Source organism: Rhodnius prolixus, unplaced genomic scaffold (genome assembly GCF_049639745.1).
Source record: "Rhodnius prolixus isolate KJV_2025 unplaced genomic scaffold, Rpr scaffold_2, whole genome shotgun sequence".
Taxonomy (NCBI): Eukaryota; Metazoa; Arthropoda; class Insecta; order Hemiptera; family Reduviidae; genus Rhodnius; species Rhodnius prolixus.
The window spans coordinates 12,901,988-12,922,451 of record NW_027411592.1 but is presented as its reverse complement, the minus strand read 5'-3'; the positions used below and the strand labels follow the sequence as shown (position 1 = coordinate 12,922,451).

At 31.7% G+C, this 20,464-nt stretch overlaps 1 protein-coding gene across 6 annotated transcripts in view; it reads right to left on the bottom strand.

Annotated features, from left to right (window-relative positions):
* Positions 1 to 20,464, bottom strand: part of Mgat4a (alpha-1,3-mannosyl-glycoprotein 4-beta-N-acetylglucosaminyltransferase a) — a 389,138-nt gene that overhangs the window by 65,721 nt on the left and 302,953 nt on the right. The window lies entirely within an intron of this gene.

Genomic DNA, 20,464 nt, shown 5'->3' with positions numbered 1-20,464 from the left:
GACCAGGAGGATGGCAGTGATTTGTGGAGATCTGGGCAGAAAGTGGACACGCCCTCTACTCGTTCCACTACGATTGTGCCAATTTTCTCTTCTTATTTATTTTTATTTCACATTTTACAACATGCCTCTTACACAAAATGACGCAAATAAAAGTTTTACTTCCGTTAAAAGCGAAGCTTTAGCGGTGTCACAATTAATTTTAATCAATTAATAAATAATTTTTGGGGTGGTATATACCATCAATTAATGTGATCAATCTAGAATCAATTATTTTCCAGCAAAATTACAGAGAGTAAAGTGAAAATGAAAGTCGAGCGCACATTCTTCTAGCTCCGTTCGCTGGATATAATTTTTACTTCCGCTCATTACTCGTAATTAATGATCATCCTACCATTGGTATGAATAATGCAGAAAAATGATCGTTATCCGGAAGTACCAGCTTTGGATCTTTTAGTTACCTTCTACGTTATCGGAAATGGCTCTTCTTATAAAATCCAGTGCCGAATTAATAGGATCACCTTCTTTTTTTTTACAATTGAAATATTTTCCCAAGAAATAAACCCACAACTGGGTTTTTTTCCCTAGGTAAAACTCATATTAACGTACATAGTATGCCAGTCTCTGGCAACACTTCTAAATGTACTATAGCAAAGACTATCAAGCATTCAAGCATGAAGCAATCGTCAAAATCTATCCACATGGCCTTTTTAATTAATTACTTCACATTATTTGTAGGAAGAAGGCGGCAAACTACATCTTCAGGGAACTCGACATCTCCGAGGTTATCTCAGCAAATACTATAATATTTATAAACCAGCAAGTGTTCAGTAAATTTGGCTAGTTTAAGGAGAATTCTGGAGTAGTTTTACAGTAAATCCTAAAAGCTAAGTTCTATGAGAAATTAGCGATGACTATTATTAAATAAAACAAGCCGATAGATACAATTAAACAGAAACTAAAACAGAATAAACTCAAATTAACTTAAAAAATTAACTACACATACTCAAACTAAATGTAGACGCATGTAAATTATTTTCTTAACTAAAAAGACACCGCTCTAACAAAAATTTCACACATGAATATGAGAACGACCAAACTCTTAACTTCTTGGATATCAAACTTAATATTAAGTTATAGAACAGACCACCACTTAGAATTCGGAATATTCAGAAAGCCCACGTCCACTGACACTATTATACACACCAGTTCCTACCATCCTATTCGACATAAACTAGTCGCTCTCAGACACCTGACAGATTGAAATCCTCTTGTTTTCGGGACCAACTTTTAAGAACTAAACACCATTACATAACAGTATAGCACCAATATTATTAATAAAATAAATTACTGGATACAAACATTGCCCAAATCATGACCCACAAAACATATTCACCACTTTTACGCACATTGGAAACGATACAAACTATGTAACCTTTCCAAGAAACTAGGCCTCAAAACCAAACGAAAAACTGGGAAACAGTGCACAAATCGAAACTAACAACCCTTATGAAAACAGCGGCATGTACAAACTGGTTTGTCCAGACTATTGTAGTATCTATACTGATCAGAGCGGGAAAAAAATCCAAGACATATTCAAATCACATCCGCTCTTACAAACATAACTTACGCAAACCTCCTTAACAAATACTACAGTCATCAACTGGACAGTATCAACTACACAATGACTCTATTACATTAAGGAAAAAATGGAGACTTAAAGACATCTTGGAAGGAGTAGAAATACAGAAGCAGAAAGCCATTTACCTAAAATATATGAAAGACAAAAGTAACTATAACTCAGATACACTATTTGAAGTCATTCCCTAACAAACACATCCACAGAGCTGAGCAAACCTCACAAAAAAAAAAGCATGAATATAACCATCGTGTTCTCTACTATTAAAAGTTTTCTATTATTTGTTAAACGATCAGAATCGCTAATTCTTCAATATTTAATTCAACAATTAATTCTTTTCCAGTACAAATGAACTAGATATGATTCAGTTTTTGCTACTTACGTTCTCACAACTCCCATTTTACAATTCTAAAACCTTCGAAACCTCCCGCCTACGCACAAAACATTATTGCTTTGCCATGATTTTTATTTTCGAAATTGATTTCTTAACTTTTTTAATTTATTGTTTAATAGTATTATTAATCGTAAATATGCCTTTTTGTTTCCCCAGAAGGTTTTCTATGCCTTTTTGATGTATTCTTTGTACTTTTCTTTTTAATCGACTGTAAGTTCTAATTAAGCATTCTCGGTTTCCCATCTTTCTTTTTGGAGTTGATTTCTGATCATTTTTCGATCAATAATTAAATTAGAAAATACTCAATACTGACTGTAATATTTAGAAATTGATAGTAAAAATATTTACTAACAAGTCAAATATTTAAGGAATAGCTTCTCACTTGCTATCCTACAGTGCAAACACATTATCTCTGTAAGCAGAGTGCTTGCCTTACATGTAGTGGGCTATTTACTTGTAACCCTTTCAAGGGTTGATTTTCAAAAAGTAAGAATTCTTCCTAGTAAAGTGGTACCATCAGTTGAGATTTTTCATCCTTAAGTTTATGACCAAAGTGACCAGGGTACGAGATAAAAAGTTTGAAACTGCTGTAAATTTTAGGTTTAATTTATCTTTTTTAAGGTTTCGGATTTTTGTTCACCTATTCGGCGACGGTCAGTTAGTTGATAAAATAAACTAAAACAACTAATTTGTAAATTAAAGTAAATTAACCAATATTATCCAGTCTTAATAAAAGAGAAGCAATGTATAATATTACTGTAAAAGCTTGACTATTTTTTTGTAGTAAATAAATGCAGAAAATAATTGAACAGTACAAACACTACTTCAATAATATTGAAACAATTTAAAATGATGATCCAAACTCCCATTGTTTTGGAGAAAACTTAATTAAAACGGATAACGACAATATTATTATTCGCTTGGGGTAATTTTCAATTAATGGATACGTATTTTAATATCACTGGCATGAAGGTTTGTTATGTTTAGAAACAAATTTAACATTTCCACTGTATACATGCGAGAATGCGAATGGGTAGCAATTATTGTAAAAACAATAAACCACATCTGTTTTTATTTATTAGATTTATTTTAATTGTCTGAACATCAGATTACTGTCTGTAAATTAGATGGTTTGCCATCTGATTTTTTGGATTATGGCGCAATTCGAGTTGGATGGATTCACATATTTATGATGGTATGCAGTAAGAGGGTAACTGTTTGGGTATCTCTCACTGAACAGAAAGTTAACTGTAATTATTATTCGTATCGACTACCTTTTCAGCTTCTTAGCGTACAGCTCGCAAGACAAAAAAAAACAATTATTTTCAAAGGGGCTGCCAGTCACCAGTTTAAAAAAATGCTGGTCTTCCAAAGAATTCCAAGATCATAGGAGTTTGAGGCTAGTCTTAGGATAGGAAGTTATATTAACAAAATTGATGCAAATCATTGATCAGAAAAGTTCAACAACACACATCTGCTGTTACCGGAAGCTACCTAATAATCTCAAACGCAATCCACCTAAATATCTAAGCCAATGCGGCACCATTTGTGTTCTCAGTAATAGTGGAGTAAAGTAAAACATTAGCATATTCTACATCTAGACAGATTTATAGCAAGATAACGGGAAATGAATAAAAAGTTAAAATAGTTTCTTGTTAAAAAGAATCCACAAAGAAGTCTTGAGCCAACGGACAATTCGTTGGGCTTTCTATGCAGACCGAAACTAACGTGTTATGCGAGTGTTTTAAGAAACTGCTGTTTACGTTGTTTTGCTGGGATACCCAAAGGGTAACGTAAGTTCCGGAAGTAGTGCTTAGTCCATGTCACCATAAGTATGTTAAATATAGAATGAATCTATCAATTACCTAAAACTGCACTTCTAAAAGACAGAATATTTTATTAATATATTATTTCAATATTTCATCCAAGCATTTACTGTACTAAAAAAAATAGCCAAAATAACTAAAGCTTTTTACTGTACTAAAAAAAATATTTACTAATTCGGAGTCTTTAATAATATTTCTAATAAAATATTTTCTCCATTGATTTGTTAAAATTTATGGAATACGTGTACACCCAGTGGCATACAATGTGCAAGGTTAAGTGCTATACTGGAATCTGGCCAAATTCAACAGTTCCACCACACAGATAATAATAACAATTGGAACACCACAATCAGCAGGCAATGGAGGGTGTATGTGATAATGGCTTCCTTCCTGCCTATAGTCAGGCATTGCATCCACTAAAATCATACCACTATATTTGAGGCCTTTATTATTGTTTTATTAATTAATTTTTTAAAAAGTTAAATCGGACAGAGAATCAGTTTAACAAATTTCCTGAACTCGAACTCAGGAGATCTTAACTTACTTGTTTTTTTCTTTTACAATTTGGAACATGAGGAATTTGACCATTTAATTGCAATTCAGAATAGTCAGAAATCCCTTCCACCTATCTAATGTTGTATTTTGTATTTTAGAACCTACTTCGCTATATAGGTGGAATCGATTTGAAGATGAGTGCTCTTAGTACTAGTTCTGGTTAAAGGTGAGCTGTTAAATTTAAAAGAGTGCCCTGGATGTGTACATTACTTTTCATTCTTGGAGTATGCAAAATTATGGGGGTTCGTAAGGAGTATGTAGGTAGGAAAAATTTAATTATCCATCATATTCTTTGTTGCAATCTTAATCAACTGTCCTAGATTTTACTAAAAGCCCTGAGTTTTAATTACAAAGTTCAAGAGAGGCAGTTCTTCAATTCTAATCATGATTTCTAGTTCTGTAGCAAGAAGAATTTATTTTACCTTACAATAAAACTGCTCCAGACAATACTATCATTACATTACCTTCATTCTAACTCTTTTTCTTGCTGATTTCTAATTATTTCTGAACATTGCGTACTACAACAAAGATTGTGAGCTGTACTTCAGTTTGGAGAAAAAAAATTAGAAATTTAAATAATAAATACTCAAAGAATAACAAATCTGTGGACAATACCGCAGATGTTTTCGTAGGGTTAATGTTAAACAAGTGTTAATTAACTACCAAGGCAGCAGGAGATACTAACAAGTCTACTTCAAATTGTATAACAATACGTAGAACGTGAGTGAAGAAGCGATGGTTTTGATCTTCCTTCAAAAACGAGAGAAACACATTAATGGGCGCGTCTGTGGTATCATATTCTCTTTTACATTAGATAACTTAACGGTAAAGTTCAAAAGACTTGGGGCAAACTTAAGTCGCAAAACTGGAACCTTGAACTAATATGAACAAGGCGCAGACTGCGTATACGCAACCCTTCTCACCCTCCGCCCGACGATACACCGGCTACACACACACACACTCATCTTTACAGCTTCTCCATTACACACTGCTTTCTAAGTGTGCACCATGCGGCGGTGGATTAGCACAGCATTCTATTTACATATTTACTTAAGGACAAAATTATTTTCTTCCCAAGTTGTGGCGGTTTCTCAATATTAAAAAGGAGAATATCCTGTTTACAAAGCCTTTCACCATCAAAACCTTCCAAAGGATCTGCATTATTAATCCAGTTCCTTCTATAGAAGAAAAATTGAATAAAAATAACATTCTATAAATTTTTCGTAAAATATTTCCTCCATAATACAAGGCAGCTTCATTCTAACCAAGGCTATTATTATCATTTTTTCATTTTATTGCATTAAACCAATTAAATTTTTAATTTACTCTTCAATCAATTTTAAGCTCTGATTAAATTATAATCTTTCGCTTAGATACTCGTATATCAACAGAGGAATTCAAAATACAGTTTGATCAAAATCAATCGACTGGAAATAAATACCACTTAACATTGTTTATAATAGAAAACAAAAATGAAAACAAATTTCCCAATTTGATAAAAATCCAACTGAATTCTTACTTATTACTTTTCAGAGTTTTGAGTTTTTCTTGAATTCGTCTTTTCTCGAACGATTTTTTAATAGACTTATATAATGATTATAAACATCTAGTAAATCTATACTAGAGAAGAAGTGGATATATTCCATCTAAAGTGCCAATTTTCAGTAATTTAGGTACCTATCTCTTGGATGCACTACTCAGGAGGCTGTGTGACAGATTGAGTATTAAGAAAATGAAGTAAAAGTTTAATTTTGTGAGTTTCCTTACCATTTTTGTATTAGATAATGAAAATGATTTCAGAGTACAAATTCATAAACCGCCGTACGCCATGTTATATACAGGAAATGGAATTTTACATTCTACTTGCAGCAAATAACAATTTCTGACCAGTTTTTTAACAGCTGAACATTGCAAAAATATGACGCGCAGAGAGCATACATTATGACCGTTTTGAATTTGTCTAGTCGGTTAAAATCGTTTCACCAATGTAAAATAATTGATTCTAACGCCTTGCCGTTCGCTAATCAAAGACATTCTCTTGCTCGAATTCATCAACTGCACTCCACAGCTAGCAATAGAAGCTGCAGAATGCGTCCAACAGTCAAATTAATGATATAACGTGAAATCCAGTCATGGGTTTCGTAAAAAAGATCACAAGTTGACTATTTATTTATGAAGATAAATAAAAAAAAAATAGAAATCTCCACGGAATATTAATTATTTTTAAAGCATTTTATTTAGAAAACATCAAATGAATGAGGATGGTTTTATTAAGTCTGAGAAACTGCTTTGGTTCAAAGAGATTACGTTTTTAATATTCATTGACGTGGAAAGTATTAAGTATAGCAGTCCAGTTGATATTTTACTTTCAGTTTTCGTCAAAAGAAAACTTGATAAAAAAGTGATACTTTTGAGCGAGAGTAAGAACTAAAGTAAAGCTTATTGGCGGGCTTTACTTACAACAACCATTCAGTCATCGAAAGCAGAACCGGAGAGTTCTGTGATTAAGAAGATTAGAAATAAAATACATTTTAGCGTATGAGCCGCGCCTCATACTGTACGGCCTTTTGAAATTTTGCGGAGGTTTACGTTACGAAAAAATAAAAACGAAAAATCACTAAAATTTGACATTTGAAGTCAGAACGTTTCAAGCGAAAAAGGCAAAAAATATTTTATGCAACACTACTTAACACGACATAACTAAGGTTTAATAATTTTTTAAATTTCAAGGTAATGAAGTATAAAATACTGTGTAATTGAAAGTGTAATAATTACACTTGTTCAATTACACATTAAATTATTTAAAAGTCAATTCTCAGTAATAATTAAGTTATTTTCATATTTTTTGCTTGTTCGTTTAATTCCAAGGTATCATTCTTTCGCTGTTATCTGATAACTAATCTGTTTTTCTCCCTCACCAATCTATTGTTAATAATATTCCCTAAATAATCCGGTATAGAAACGAACATGTGAAGATGGCAAGTATTGATTGGGATAGAGTTCTAGAACATTAACCCAAAGTTATTGGGGAGAGAAATTATTATGGATGGGTGTCATATTTCGAATGTCGGTTCCAGTTATCTGAAAGACTAGTTCTTTTTTTGGGGCAATCAAATCATCTTAAGGTGCTTTTGATAGATCGCTTACGCTGTAATCTACGAAACTTACCCAATGTCCAACTTTATTTCTTAATTTATCAGCAGGTATTTGTCTTTTAAATTATACATTTTATTTTTATTTTGCAAGCTCAAATCGGTTCACCAAATAAAAAAGTAGAGAGTCTTAAAATTATTGTCATTACTTCAGCATTAATCTGTGCATTTTAAATAATTTGCACTTTGAAAAATCTAATTTCGTATAAATAAATTAACATTATTCTAAAATTACAGGATTTCACTATTTCTGTAACTTTTCGTTTTATACATTGCGATATTAAATTGATTAAGCAATAAAAATCATTCAGAAAGATTGTCTTATGATTAAATATAACCTGGAAAATTGAGCTTTTCTTAACAATTACTGACATGGTTTTAAGACCATCAAACAACATTGAAAGTTTTTTTCATTATCAGGATGAGCGCGCTGTCCCATTTCCCAAGTTATTGCTAACAAAACTGTCCCATTCAATACACAAAAATATCAAGATAAGAAGCTATTAATAATAATAATAATGGAAAGTATGGCAGAAGAACAGAATATAACAAATATGGTTTGGTTAAAGTGAAGAAAATAACCACAGAAGGAAACAAAATGGAATTAAAACAAAGACTCTGCACTTGACGATTATTTGTAGAAGAATATGTGAAAACACACTCCATTATTGGATCAGCTGTTAAAACGAGAAGGAAATATAGCTGAAAGACTTCATAATAGATATTAATATAAAAGTCGAAGAGAGGGCCAATCCATTATTTTCATATTACAATGTCCCTTCGAATAAAAGCCGCTTTTGTTCCTCTGGCAATCCTTCTTTTAAGATAAAAGTATTCCAGATGCTTTGCTTTTATTATCATCATCATAATTATAATCATCTACTACTTTCTTCCTCCTTGCTACTCAGAGGAAAGACCAGTCTCTTCCATTGTACCACTCTGAAATTCTACATAAGCCTATCTTCTGCAGTTATTATTTTCTCTTTTCCTTCTTAACAGAAGGCAGTGATGCTTACTTTCGATTCAGAGTTTCGGCCGAAATATCCGATTTAAGATCCTTTCAGTAGTAAATAGGGTTTTTCTTTTATTGCCATTTCTAATTATCTTTTACGACTTCATCTCTACCATGAAACTTTTGTTCATTTTAGGGCAGTGCTGAGACATATGTGTTAGCTTAAAGAGACGATTTACGTACAAAATAAAAACAATTGTATTACTTTGCGAGTAAGAAAGCCATGGTCCTCATAACTAAATCAATCTTTAGTCAGAAAATTGTCAGCTCACCTCACAAGAAGTTAACGCACAAGAAAATAGAACAAAGTTAATCTATTCTCCCTTGTACCAAATAAAACTGAACATTCAAACCTCATACATTAAATTACAAAAAAGGATATTAATTACAGGTTTGATAAACAAATAATAATTAAGTTAAAGTAATCGATAATTTTTTAGGCGGGCTCAACGTCCAACCATCATTGGTAATTGGTGCAATAATTTAAAAAAATATACATATAGGTAAATATAAATATTTTTTCAGATTATTCCCATTTTTTATTTGTTAACAACTTTAAATAAAATAAATAAAGACATTTATTGGCTTACTTTATTTTAGTATTTTATATGACATTTCTTCCAACCAGACATTGTTCAAATTTTGCATAACCAGACATATCCCCAGTCGTACAGTCTCTCCGGCTGGAAAGACTCTTAATAAAAAAAAACATCTTTTCATTTCGTAAGCACGGAGACACTAGGAAAATAGCTGTCTCATTGGCGAAAAATAGTCGTTAAAAAGCCATGAATAGTCAGTCGCAAGACTAGCATTGATCGCACCTTCAGTTTAAGAACAGCTAGACTGCATCGACAACCAAGCTCACTTAATTAGTAGAAGAAATAAGCTTCACCTTATGTGGAAAACCAATTAATCCTAAGGACTTTTTGAAAAGTCAGTTTTGAAATTTAGAGCACAAAACTTGACTAAAAGCAAAGTAAAATTATTCAACTTAAATGTAAAGTTCCAGTTAAAATTAGCATATTATCTAGAAGTTTTTGAAGATCACAAGCGCTAAGTTTTATTGAATCATAATCACTTGTTCAAAAACTCTTTACAAGTGATAAGACAAACTGTTATAAACAGACAACCTTAAATTACACTTCCATAATGCTTTTAGATTTCCGTAGTTTATAACAATGTGAATGAAGATAAATTAGTGTAATTATTAAACATTATACTTACAAGTTTTTCTCTATAAATAAGTTAGAAACTCTAGAAAAACTAACTCTAACTAACTAACTTTCTGAATCAAATGTTAATCAAAAAAACGTATGCCGTTTTCGAAAAAAAAAAAATGGCAAAAAATTGAATAATTGATCAATGAAGTGCCAATACGCACCAATACTTGTTAGCTCATAAGCGAATCTTCAACTTGAATTTCCTACTTTTCCCTCTTTTGGGCTGATGATCCAATACCACAGAAAACCTTCAAAATACTATTCAGATGTTCGCTCTCACCAAAAGTGCCTAGCATTAGTGACTATCAACTTAAAAAAAACTACTGTCACCTACCCATTAGAAAACCTAGAACACTATAGATATCATAAACATTAATCGCAAAATAAATGGAAAACTCTTCACTTAGTAAAGATCAAATCTAATAATGAGAATCTAAAAATAGACTAAAGGGTACGATAGGAACTATTTCACTGGAGAAACTTTCCGGGATGCCATTTCAACGAAAGAATAACTTTAAGTCATGAAATATTTGTGTTGTGACGATAAAAAGCTCAAAAGAACATCTATTAAAAAATATGTCTATAGTCATATTTCTAGAAATCACCTTGTCCGCCAAGGTGAAAAGTACAGTGATTGGTAAAAAAATAACTTAAGATAACGAGCTGGTATCATAATCCTTACCTGAAACTAAGAGAAAATTAATGTCAGAGAAATTGTTAAATAAAATGAAATAAGTCACAAGCTTATACTTCAAAAATAGAATAAATAAACGAATTAACTTGAAGTAATAAGGATTACTTCTTGGATTTATTGCACCAGTAGGTTGAGAATAGTAGCTTAGTCTAAGTTGCCTAAGATCCGTCGATAACCACACTACACCCTTCAACCATTTTGGAACTCGTTAAATCCATTAATTTTCTTACCAACCTAATCAAGTTAGAATCTGAATTTAACAAACGCTTACTGAATTTTCCTGATTTTTACCCAATTCAGTCTGTAATACATCCTTTCTACTCTTCACTCTTTCTGTGTATACACTCACTAACGATCTCGATCTCGATAGTAAGCGATCTGTAACGGAAATAATGAAAACCAACCTACTAGCGGTTTAGGCCACATCAATAAATGTGCCAATCTACAGTAAAGATCTCTCTTCCTAAATGTTTTTTTGAGGAATTTATGAAAAATGATTTAGGGAACGAGATGATTAAAATCGGGCTAGAATGTATCTTATTAGATCTGCCATTATTGAAAGAGCGTAACATGTTTTGTTTTTGTTTTAAATACACGGTAAAGAGCTATAGATTTAATTAATAAAATGAATTAATTAAAAGAAAGGTTCTTCTATAAACGTGGCAGCAAGTTCTTCAAAACGAATTGGCATTACACCAAAATCGGTCAGAACTGTTCTCACTGACGGAGGATAATTGTATAATAAGTGTGTAAGTTTGAATTTTGCCTATGAGATTTTGAAATTTTTATCTTTGTGTGCGCTGTACATTATGTTGAAGAATGTAGCTTCTTAGATCCACTTCATCCCTTTGGCTAACTGAATAATTCCTCGTTTCTTGCTTTATTCTTTGAATTGTAGATTGATTGTTTATTAAGCCGTTCTCTGCCTTGCTTGGAACAGTGATAAAACATAAGTTTACAGTTCTATGAAGATAAGTTTCACATAAAACGCTATTACCTTATTATAATAAGAAAGTTCCGACAAGGCAGCCAAAACCAGATGTTAGAATCATGAAGCTTTATCTTCAATAGCATCACTTTGCTGAACTATCTAGACTCGTTTATTTTATCCCTCTACTTTGAAAAGTGTAAGTATGGATCTCTGCGGCTACATATGTTTATAAGTTCCACTAGATCGCCCAGTTTCACATCATAAACCATAAATAATGCTGTTAATGTTGTTATATATGACTGGTGCATGTCCATTATAAGGAAAATATTGTACTGCTATTTCTGCACTTGTCTTAAATATTCTAATGTTTAAGTGTATAAAAACATATTTGGAAAAATAACTGTTTCAATACCTAAAAGAGGACTCTGTAGTTAAAATTAGAAATACGACTGGCTCCTAATTTTGGAGAATCAGAGGAACGCCTTTGGAAGCCGTAATGGAAACTAAATCCTCAATCCCACACCAAGAAATTGCGAATAAACTTAAAAAAACACAAGCGGTCTACCTTTAAAACTTGATTCTATTTAACACAGTACTATATCTAATTAATTAGGTTTATTAGTTTATAAAAATACAAAATTTAACAAAAAATTGATTAAATAACAATCACATAGAGAACACTGTCCGGAGGCCGGTAGTGCCCTGGAAAAAGCTCCGGGCGCTAATAACTTCAGCTGTTGAAGCGCCAAAAAATAATAATAATAATAATAATCACCTCCGCTAAAGTAATAATTTTTCCGTAAGGTAATAAAAGAAATGTTTAAAAAAAAAACTTATCAAAAGCACCCAGTATTAAAGAAGTTATTAAACTGAGTGAAGAAATGCGGCGCAATGAAAGAAGCCTGACCGATGCACTAAAGAATAAGTCCATTTATATGAATTCCTATACTACAGTAAGGAATATAACCTAGACTTTTTTTCTTATCATATAATCTTATCAAATATATGTCTGTTATACGTGGAACCTTACAAGGTTCTCCAAAACCTAGATAGCTAACTTTTTATTTTTGTATTCCTTTCGGTTATTTTATACACATTCATATTTTCTAACATTTACAACTGTGTAGTATTATGTACAGTAAAGGATACATATCTTTTAGAATTTCCTAAAATTATGCAATCCTTTAAATTGGGAAAGTAACTCAAATTAGAATTATTTTTCAAACATTATTGTTAATGAAAAAATATCAATTCAAATAATCAGTTTCTTGCTGAAGAAACCTGCTTCAAGATAAGTTACTTCCGCCTTATGTAACTGCTTAGAATTCGTTTGAGTAGGTTGTAGCAATAACCAAAAATATGAAATACACTATTTATCTCGCCGTAATCCATAAAGAGAAATAGTCCTAAATTTTTTGAAGAGGCTTCAAACATTTCACCACCTCGGCAGAATCAATTTAAGGATTTTGAATTAACATTTGTACTGAAAATAATATATGGGCTTTTAATTATTTATTAAATAATAAATAGGATGGGTTGCTATCGATTAAGTAACATATAGAAGTTTGTATAAATTTTACAGAAGATTATTATTTTATTATTCTGAGGTCTGAGGTCTATGTTAATCGGAGAAAGATTAAGTAATTAAAAAAATAAATTTATATATATTCAGGAACAAATGTATATATAATATAAAACAGAGTGAATATAAATCAATCACTTTTGTCAGTTAATTATTTCTAACGCCATTTTAGAAAGACTTATTATAAAATACGTACTTTCGAGGCAGACGAATACTATTATACCACAATTTGAAATTAGGCTTTTGGTCAGCTCGAAGTGTAACGTTTCACAATGTACTACCTCCATTTAAATCACAGGAGATTATTACTATTATTAGAAGCATTACTATTTCATCATACTTAAATTAGATTTCTATAGTCGGATAAAAAACCTCTCTGATATTGTTAGGAACAATCTATAGAAGGAAGCGATTTTGGTTAACACCTATCGGTTAAAATATTCAGATGCATCCTTAAGGAATTCCAATTATTTTACTATCATAAATTTAAAAATCATAATCTTAAAATTGTAGTAAAGTTTTAATTTATAGAAAGAAATAATTAAAATTAAATGTAATTTGAAAATCTATAATATTTAAATAGGCAACGAGGCACAAAAACAAATTTAGTGTATACTAAATTCTGATTTCTCTCTTTAGTATTCACAATTCTTTCAAAAGCGTAAAGTCCCGAATCGAGAGCAGAAAATGTAATCTAATTTATATTTAAAAAACACTAGCTGTAATTCAGTCCGCAGCGAAGCATCAGCAGTTCGATTCAGCGATAGTATTCCCGATTGATTGAGAACTTTGTTCGCGATTTCTAAGCACAAATATTCAAACGCTTTATTTTAGATTTCTGCTGTGAAATCCATGTTCATATTGTAACTTTCCTTGCATATTCCACGGAAAATATCTTCAACCATGTGCGATTTATATTTCTCTTATAACTCTGTTACAGGCGGTCAATATGATTGCAAACAATGCACGCGTCGTTAATGCATACTTCCCAGTGTCGGTCGGTCTCCGATTAATTCAGAGCTTCTTGACATGCTCTGCGAAATGTGACATATACATATAACGCCGCTGACATTTCTTAATTGCTGGAAGCCGTGCAACGTGGAAGAATGTGCGTTACCAACAGTATGCAAAGAAAGAAGCATTCATCTTGATTGGGATGCACGGTATAAAATTTTCGTTTTTGTCATTAAAATAATTGTATACTGCATTCTATGTGTATTACGTAGACAGTTCCGAATACAGCAGTGTTTTCGTATACGCGTCATTTTGACATAACGTGAAGGAAGCAGTTAACGTAGTAGCTGGCGGATTCAGGGCTATTTGTTGCATTGCATTCTACGAACATCCATTTTAACAATGCAATCGGAAACATGGAAATTGACTCGTAAAATATTTAGTATAGCGTGCGATGTTTTCACGTCCAACAGATGGCGCTGTTTTTTTTTTTTTTTTAAATCATATATATACTGGGGTGTCATTTATACAATAGCTATTCCAATGCAACGTTGTGTAAAAATTTCAAAGCAATTGGTGAAAAACTTTCGGAGATTTAAGATTTTGAACAAATAAACATATACATTTTTATTTATACAGATGTATAAATGTAAGTTAATTATGAATATATGTTATTAAATAAGATACGTCTGATACGATTAAATATTTACTCGAAACTCTAGTCCTCCATTTAACAATAGAACGTACAAAACATTCAAAGTAATACTGTATTTACAAAAACTGTCACAAAACACCCACAGAAAAAGTTCGGTGTGCTTTTGCAGAATGAGGCTTTAATCAATTGTTAAGCCATCAAAGATTGCTAAACCTATATAAATAATGATCAGTTATTAGACAATAATTATAACGAAGAAATGTATCTTCAATTCCCTCAACATATTTAAAAATTACTGCCTTACAAATGTAAAAATTAAGAAATTAAAACAGATACAACGGATTATTCAGGATATAATAATATTTTGTAAAGTCAACCTCACCTTTCATTTTAATCCTATCAGACGAAATTTATAACTTAAAACTGGTGAATATTAAAAACAAAATAAAAAATTTCTCTTTTCTCAAAAAAGAAAAAAAAGAGGATGAAAACAGCTGTACATATATCTGCTACACGAAGTTATGAATAAATAATCTGGACAGAGCTTTATATTATTTACAACCTACTAGAGAGCATCCCGTCTGCAAACAAAAAACAGAAATACTAGGTGCTTGAAACATTGCCGTGTAGTAGCACAACGCCTGCCGCAGCTGTATGTGTTCCCACTCTTAATGTGCTTTTTGGAGAGGTTTCGAAACCTCTCACGCTACTCCGGTAAGATTAAATCAAATTACCATGGCTTTAAGCCATTATTTTTTTTATGCACGAATAAGTACACGTAACTATCGACTTAAATAACTTCTAACAGTAGGTCATCTGCAGAATGAATGGAAGGAAAAGATGGTTAACTATAACTCCAAGCGACTAAATTACTGAATTATGTCTCCTTAATTATTTCGTTTAAAAGAGGATTTCGTAATTCTTTATGCCTGAGCGGCTAATTTCATGTTTGAAGTTTTTCAGCTTGTTATAAAGCGCTTTTTAGCACTTTAAATTAAAATTATTTAATAGACTTTTGAAGTCTAAAGTGTAAAGAATAAAAGACAGGATAGTAGTCATAATTGGAAACAGTTTATATTCCGAAAGGATGTGGAGATTTTAAGGACAAAGAAGCAAAAGGCACTAAAAAAAACGAAGTGTGATAAACATAAAAGAAAGATTGCCACCAGGTAGGCCAATTATTTGTTGTTTGAGAAGGAGGAAGATCTTTTATCATGAATTCAGTCTCAATAGTTTCGACACAAACATGTACAAGTTTATCAGCAAAACCTTTTACAGTATTATTTTCATCTAATATAGCTTTGAGCATCAATAGTTGGACGCAATAACGGCATAAAATTACAGGCATTACTTAATTTTTTAAATACTAGTATTAATATTAGTATTAATGGGACAGGCAATACCAGTATTCTGTTAAGCACCTGTTAAAATTTGAAAAATTATCATTGGAAACTGGCCAAATAATGTTATAACATTGCCGAAACAAAAACTAAAATAAGAAAACAATATTTTTCTTTAGAATTTTTGCCCTCACAATAAATTTTGTAAATAACGTAAATTAAAAAAGTTTTAGAGCTTCACTAGGTGCTCTGGTAGTCGGGTTTTCCACTGGAACATTGCCAGTCTGTAAATAAATATTAGGGAATAGATAATTTGAACAAAAAGTAGAACAATAGAATTCTAATTAATGCAATCAACAATAATCTGCAATAATTTCATTAATATCTTTGTTATTTTAAATAATGTATACCAAATAAGAGTTATTACATTAATGGATACGGAAAACAAAGAAAGATATTTCAACTTTTGCTTTCCCAAGACTTTAAAACCAACGATATGCTCATGAGTCATGACGCACTAGATTTATATGGAGAAAAAGATTTTGTCAATGGTGATAATAAATGAATTAAAAAATAAAAAGAAAATATAAGGCGGCATTGAGGCATCCCACAAAATACAAACATACCTCTATGAGAATAACGGTTCTTCAATTCTGGGGGTAAAAACTCTTTCTGGAAATTAGATTTCTTAGACAGAAAAAAATGGCAAATCTTTCTATAAAAGACACTTGAAATGTTAACAATACTGCTGGGATTACAGTCGGTTACTGGACGTAGAAGCAACTGGAACAGAAATTGGCTGCAAACTTCTTTGAAAACATCTTTATTAAAGTATTAAAATTTTCGTTCAATCACCTTTATGTTCATGTATGAATCTCGTGAAGAAAACAAATCCATATTGTACTTTTGTTATGGGAAGGGACAGATTTGACTTTTAAATTTGATTTAACATGTTTTATAAATTATATATAAACTAAGATAAATTCTAAATTCTACTTTACTTTACTTAAGTGGAACTTGGAGTGACCCATTAATAAGTTGTAATAGTTGCATAATAAGTATTAAATTCAACTATTTACAATTTAACTACTGAGGTTCTGCAAACGTCCGAATTGCAAACAAAATTCAATTCCTTTCCTATGTTAATAGTACACTCCTCTAGTCAGGAAAATAGCTCTTTAGCATTTTTTTGATTATATTTCTTTAAATATATAAATACAATGCCTCATCTCCTCTTCGAAGCTCTCTTTCCCTGCTTTGTAATACTCACTCAAGAAAAGATATGAGAAAAACTGATTCGTTAGAAAAGTTTCTCTATACAGCAAACGTGATGAAGAAAATCTCTGAAAATGGATTACAATCAAAAAAACGATACAAAAGATAACAATAAAAGAGTCTCAAACAAGTTGGTACGGATTCATCAAATTGTACAACAACGGGAATCCAATCACGCGTAAGCAGCTTGATAATAAAATATTCCCTCTCAAACTGTCTCTTTCTATGAACACTTTTAGAAAAGATATTATTTTCCATTGTTTACTTACTTGTCCGTAACAAGTTTATCTTTGTGTTTGAACGAAAGCCTCTTTCTCTGTTTATTGATTACCCCATTGTGCGATCAGCCAATTTCCATTCAACAAGCATTCCCTTCAACATCTAGGCCAATATAATTGCTATTGGAAAATCATAGCAATAATAGAATTCATTGTTTTAAAGATTAAACTTTTTAAAAATAAGTTGTGCTTTAGCTGCAACCATTTTTAGCAATGAAAAAAAAAAGAAAAAGGTAATGATATAAAATAGCATCAAAAATACTAACAAAGAAATAGTTTCTTGTTTTTCAACTCAAGAAAAATGAAATTAAAATGGAAATAGTAAATCACTGAGAAGAATCTAGTTCAGATGCAGGCGGAGTTTATATTTTAAAGAACCTATTGGAAACAAGTACTTGTAGCACATCAGACATTAACAGACCCACATTGTCTAAATGAACACTATCACTTAAAAATTAGTCAAAATACTTGCTTAAATTATATTACAGTATTATTATTTATTACTGAACACGTGGACTGCCAACTACGAGATATCTCGTAGGTTGTTTACTTGCCTAGGACGCCAACTACGAGATATCTCGTAGGTTGTTTACTTGCCTAGGACGCCAACTACGAGATATCTCGTAGGTTGTTTACTTGCCTAGGACGCCAACTACGAGATATCTCGTAGGTTGTTTACTTGCCTAGGACGCCAACTACGAGAGTTATCTAAGTTTTTGCTGATATAATATGATTAAAATTAAATTGGCTTCTTAGACCGAAATCCTGAAAAGTTCCGTGGCAGTCAACTTGTTAAAGAATACATTTCATCATAGCATGGAGTTGCTACGATATAACAATAAATGCTTAACTTTTATTTCCCGTAGGATACAAACATATGTTACTATCAAAACTGAGCTTATCGACTTTTGTTTTCTCTTTAGAAGTGAATTTTACCACTTAAATAGTGACGTACAACTTAAATTAACTTCACAATGCTGTAGTCCAGTTTTTAAAGACATACAAGAAAAATGCGCTTGTTTAGTGCACCAGATTTTTAGCAGTATAATCATACATACTGTAATTACCCAACGAAATGTGCGGCTATCATTTTAGCAAATTGTCTGAAGATAAAAACAATGTCTGCTAGTTGCCTTTTCTATAGACACTGTCCATATCCTGCGACGAAATAGATGCACCATCAGCTGAACGTGGGCGACAATTTTCTGTCTATCTCAATACATAGATAGATCCTACCCTCGAATATAAATCCGACAATCGCCACTATGACACATGCTACTGGCGTTTAACTGAATTAACAATGTATGTTGTTGCTGTCAAACAGAGACGGAGCAATGATAATGACAAGTGAAAATAGAAAGACATGACATTTGGACTCGTTTGGCATTTTCTTATGAGACAAAAACTATTTAAAAACGGAATTTATACTTTAGAATTTAGTCTAATATTACTAATATGGCATTTTGTATTTAAAACTTTAAATATAAAAAACACTTTTTTAAATTTCCATGCTGGAACTTTGAAATAAAAAAAGGCGCTTAAATAAATTTTCGACAACAAAAATCCATCGTGAGATTTTACCATAATGCTGATAAGTAAAAGAGAAGAATTTAGCCAGGATATTTGCTGAGAAGAGGAGAGATCAGAGTAGGATATCAGGAGAATGTAAAGCCAGACACACTGTACAGAACACACCTGTAGAAGATAGCAGCTGAAAAATAGAGCAACAAAGTATTTTAGTACTTGAATCGCCCTAGCACAAAGCATTTATGAGAAAAGGCTACTTAAAACTAATGGATATCTCAGTCATTTGTTCACTCAGCATTAATAGAGATGTTTAAACAGCTCTCAGTTGATGTAATCACAAGCACTCAGAACCAGATCTTACAATGAGCAACACTACCATTATAGTAACGACGCTTTTAATGAAACAACATCACTTTCAACTACCTGCACATCGTTCTATGTCTTCGTTGTTATTCATATTTGTTTTCTAAACAAACTAAATAGTACCTAGGATCTCCCTAGCGAAATAAATATTTTGCGTTTTGAATACGGTTACTGTACCGCCCAAAGTTAAGATAAAATAGATTTTCTCCGGTTCCCAATTGCAGATGCCAAAAACTGAAGATGATAATAATAATAATAGTAAAAATTGTATGACAGTCCACATTATTTTTTTTTATGCAAAAATAGATTTAAAAAAAAGTTACGTAAAACCGAGGTAGAGACGGGTGTACATAAAATGCATAAATGCACAATGCACTACACACTGAGATCAGCAAACATTTTACAGCATTGTTTTAATATATACTGCAAGTACTTTTCATTATGTTCAGTGGGACAGTGAAAGAGAACTGCATCTACGTTTTTACTTCTTTCCTAACCTTTTACATTGCATTTTATTTACGCTGCTAAAATTGTATCAATACCCTGTAGCAATGCACGCTTTCTTTCTATCATCTTTACTTAAATGCAATTATCGTCTAAATAAATAAGTGACAGTGAAATAATATTATTATTACTGTAGGTGGATACCATAGGTGCCGCCATCTGGGGAAAAGGCCTATTTGGGGCAACTGCAAACTGCTTCCCCTGGAGTTCTAGACAAATTGAATAATGAACAAAAGAAAAGTGAAGACGACTAAGAAAAACTAACGGGCGCAAATTAAATATCTAGTTCGTCTATTCAAAAGTGCTGTTGGGTTGCTGCAATTCATGATTAAAATCAAACCGGTGAATTTACAACATTATTCGCCTTTTGAACTGAATCTAAAAGTACGTCAGAGAAGATGTCTATAAGAAGTAACTATACGTGCTTGAAACTTCATTTTTATCAACGTAAAAAATTATTTTAATTTAGGGCAAAAAATATAACATTTAATGACGAAGTTTTTGGTACAAAGGTAGAATCGTAAACAAAATCAATTCCTGAGGAGATATTACTCATTTTTTTTTGA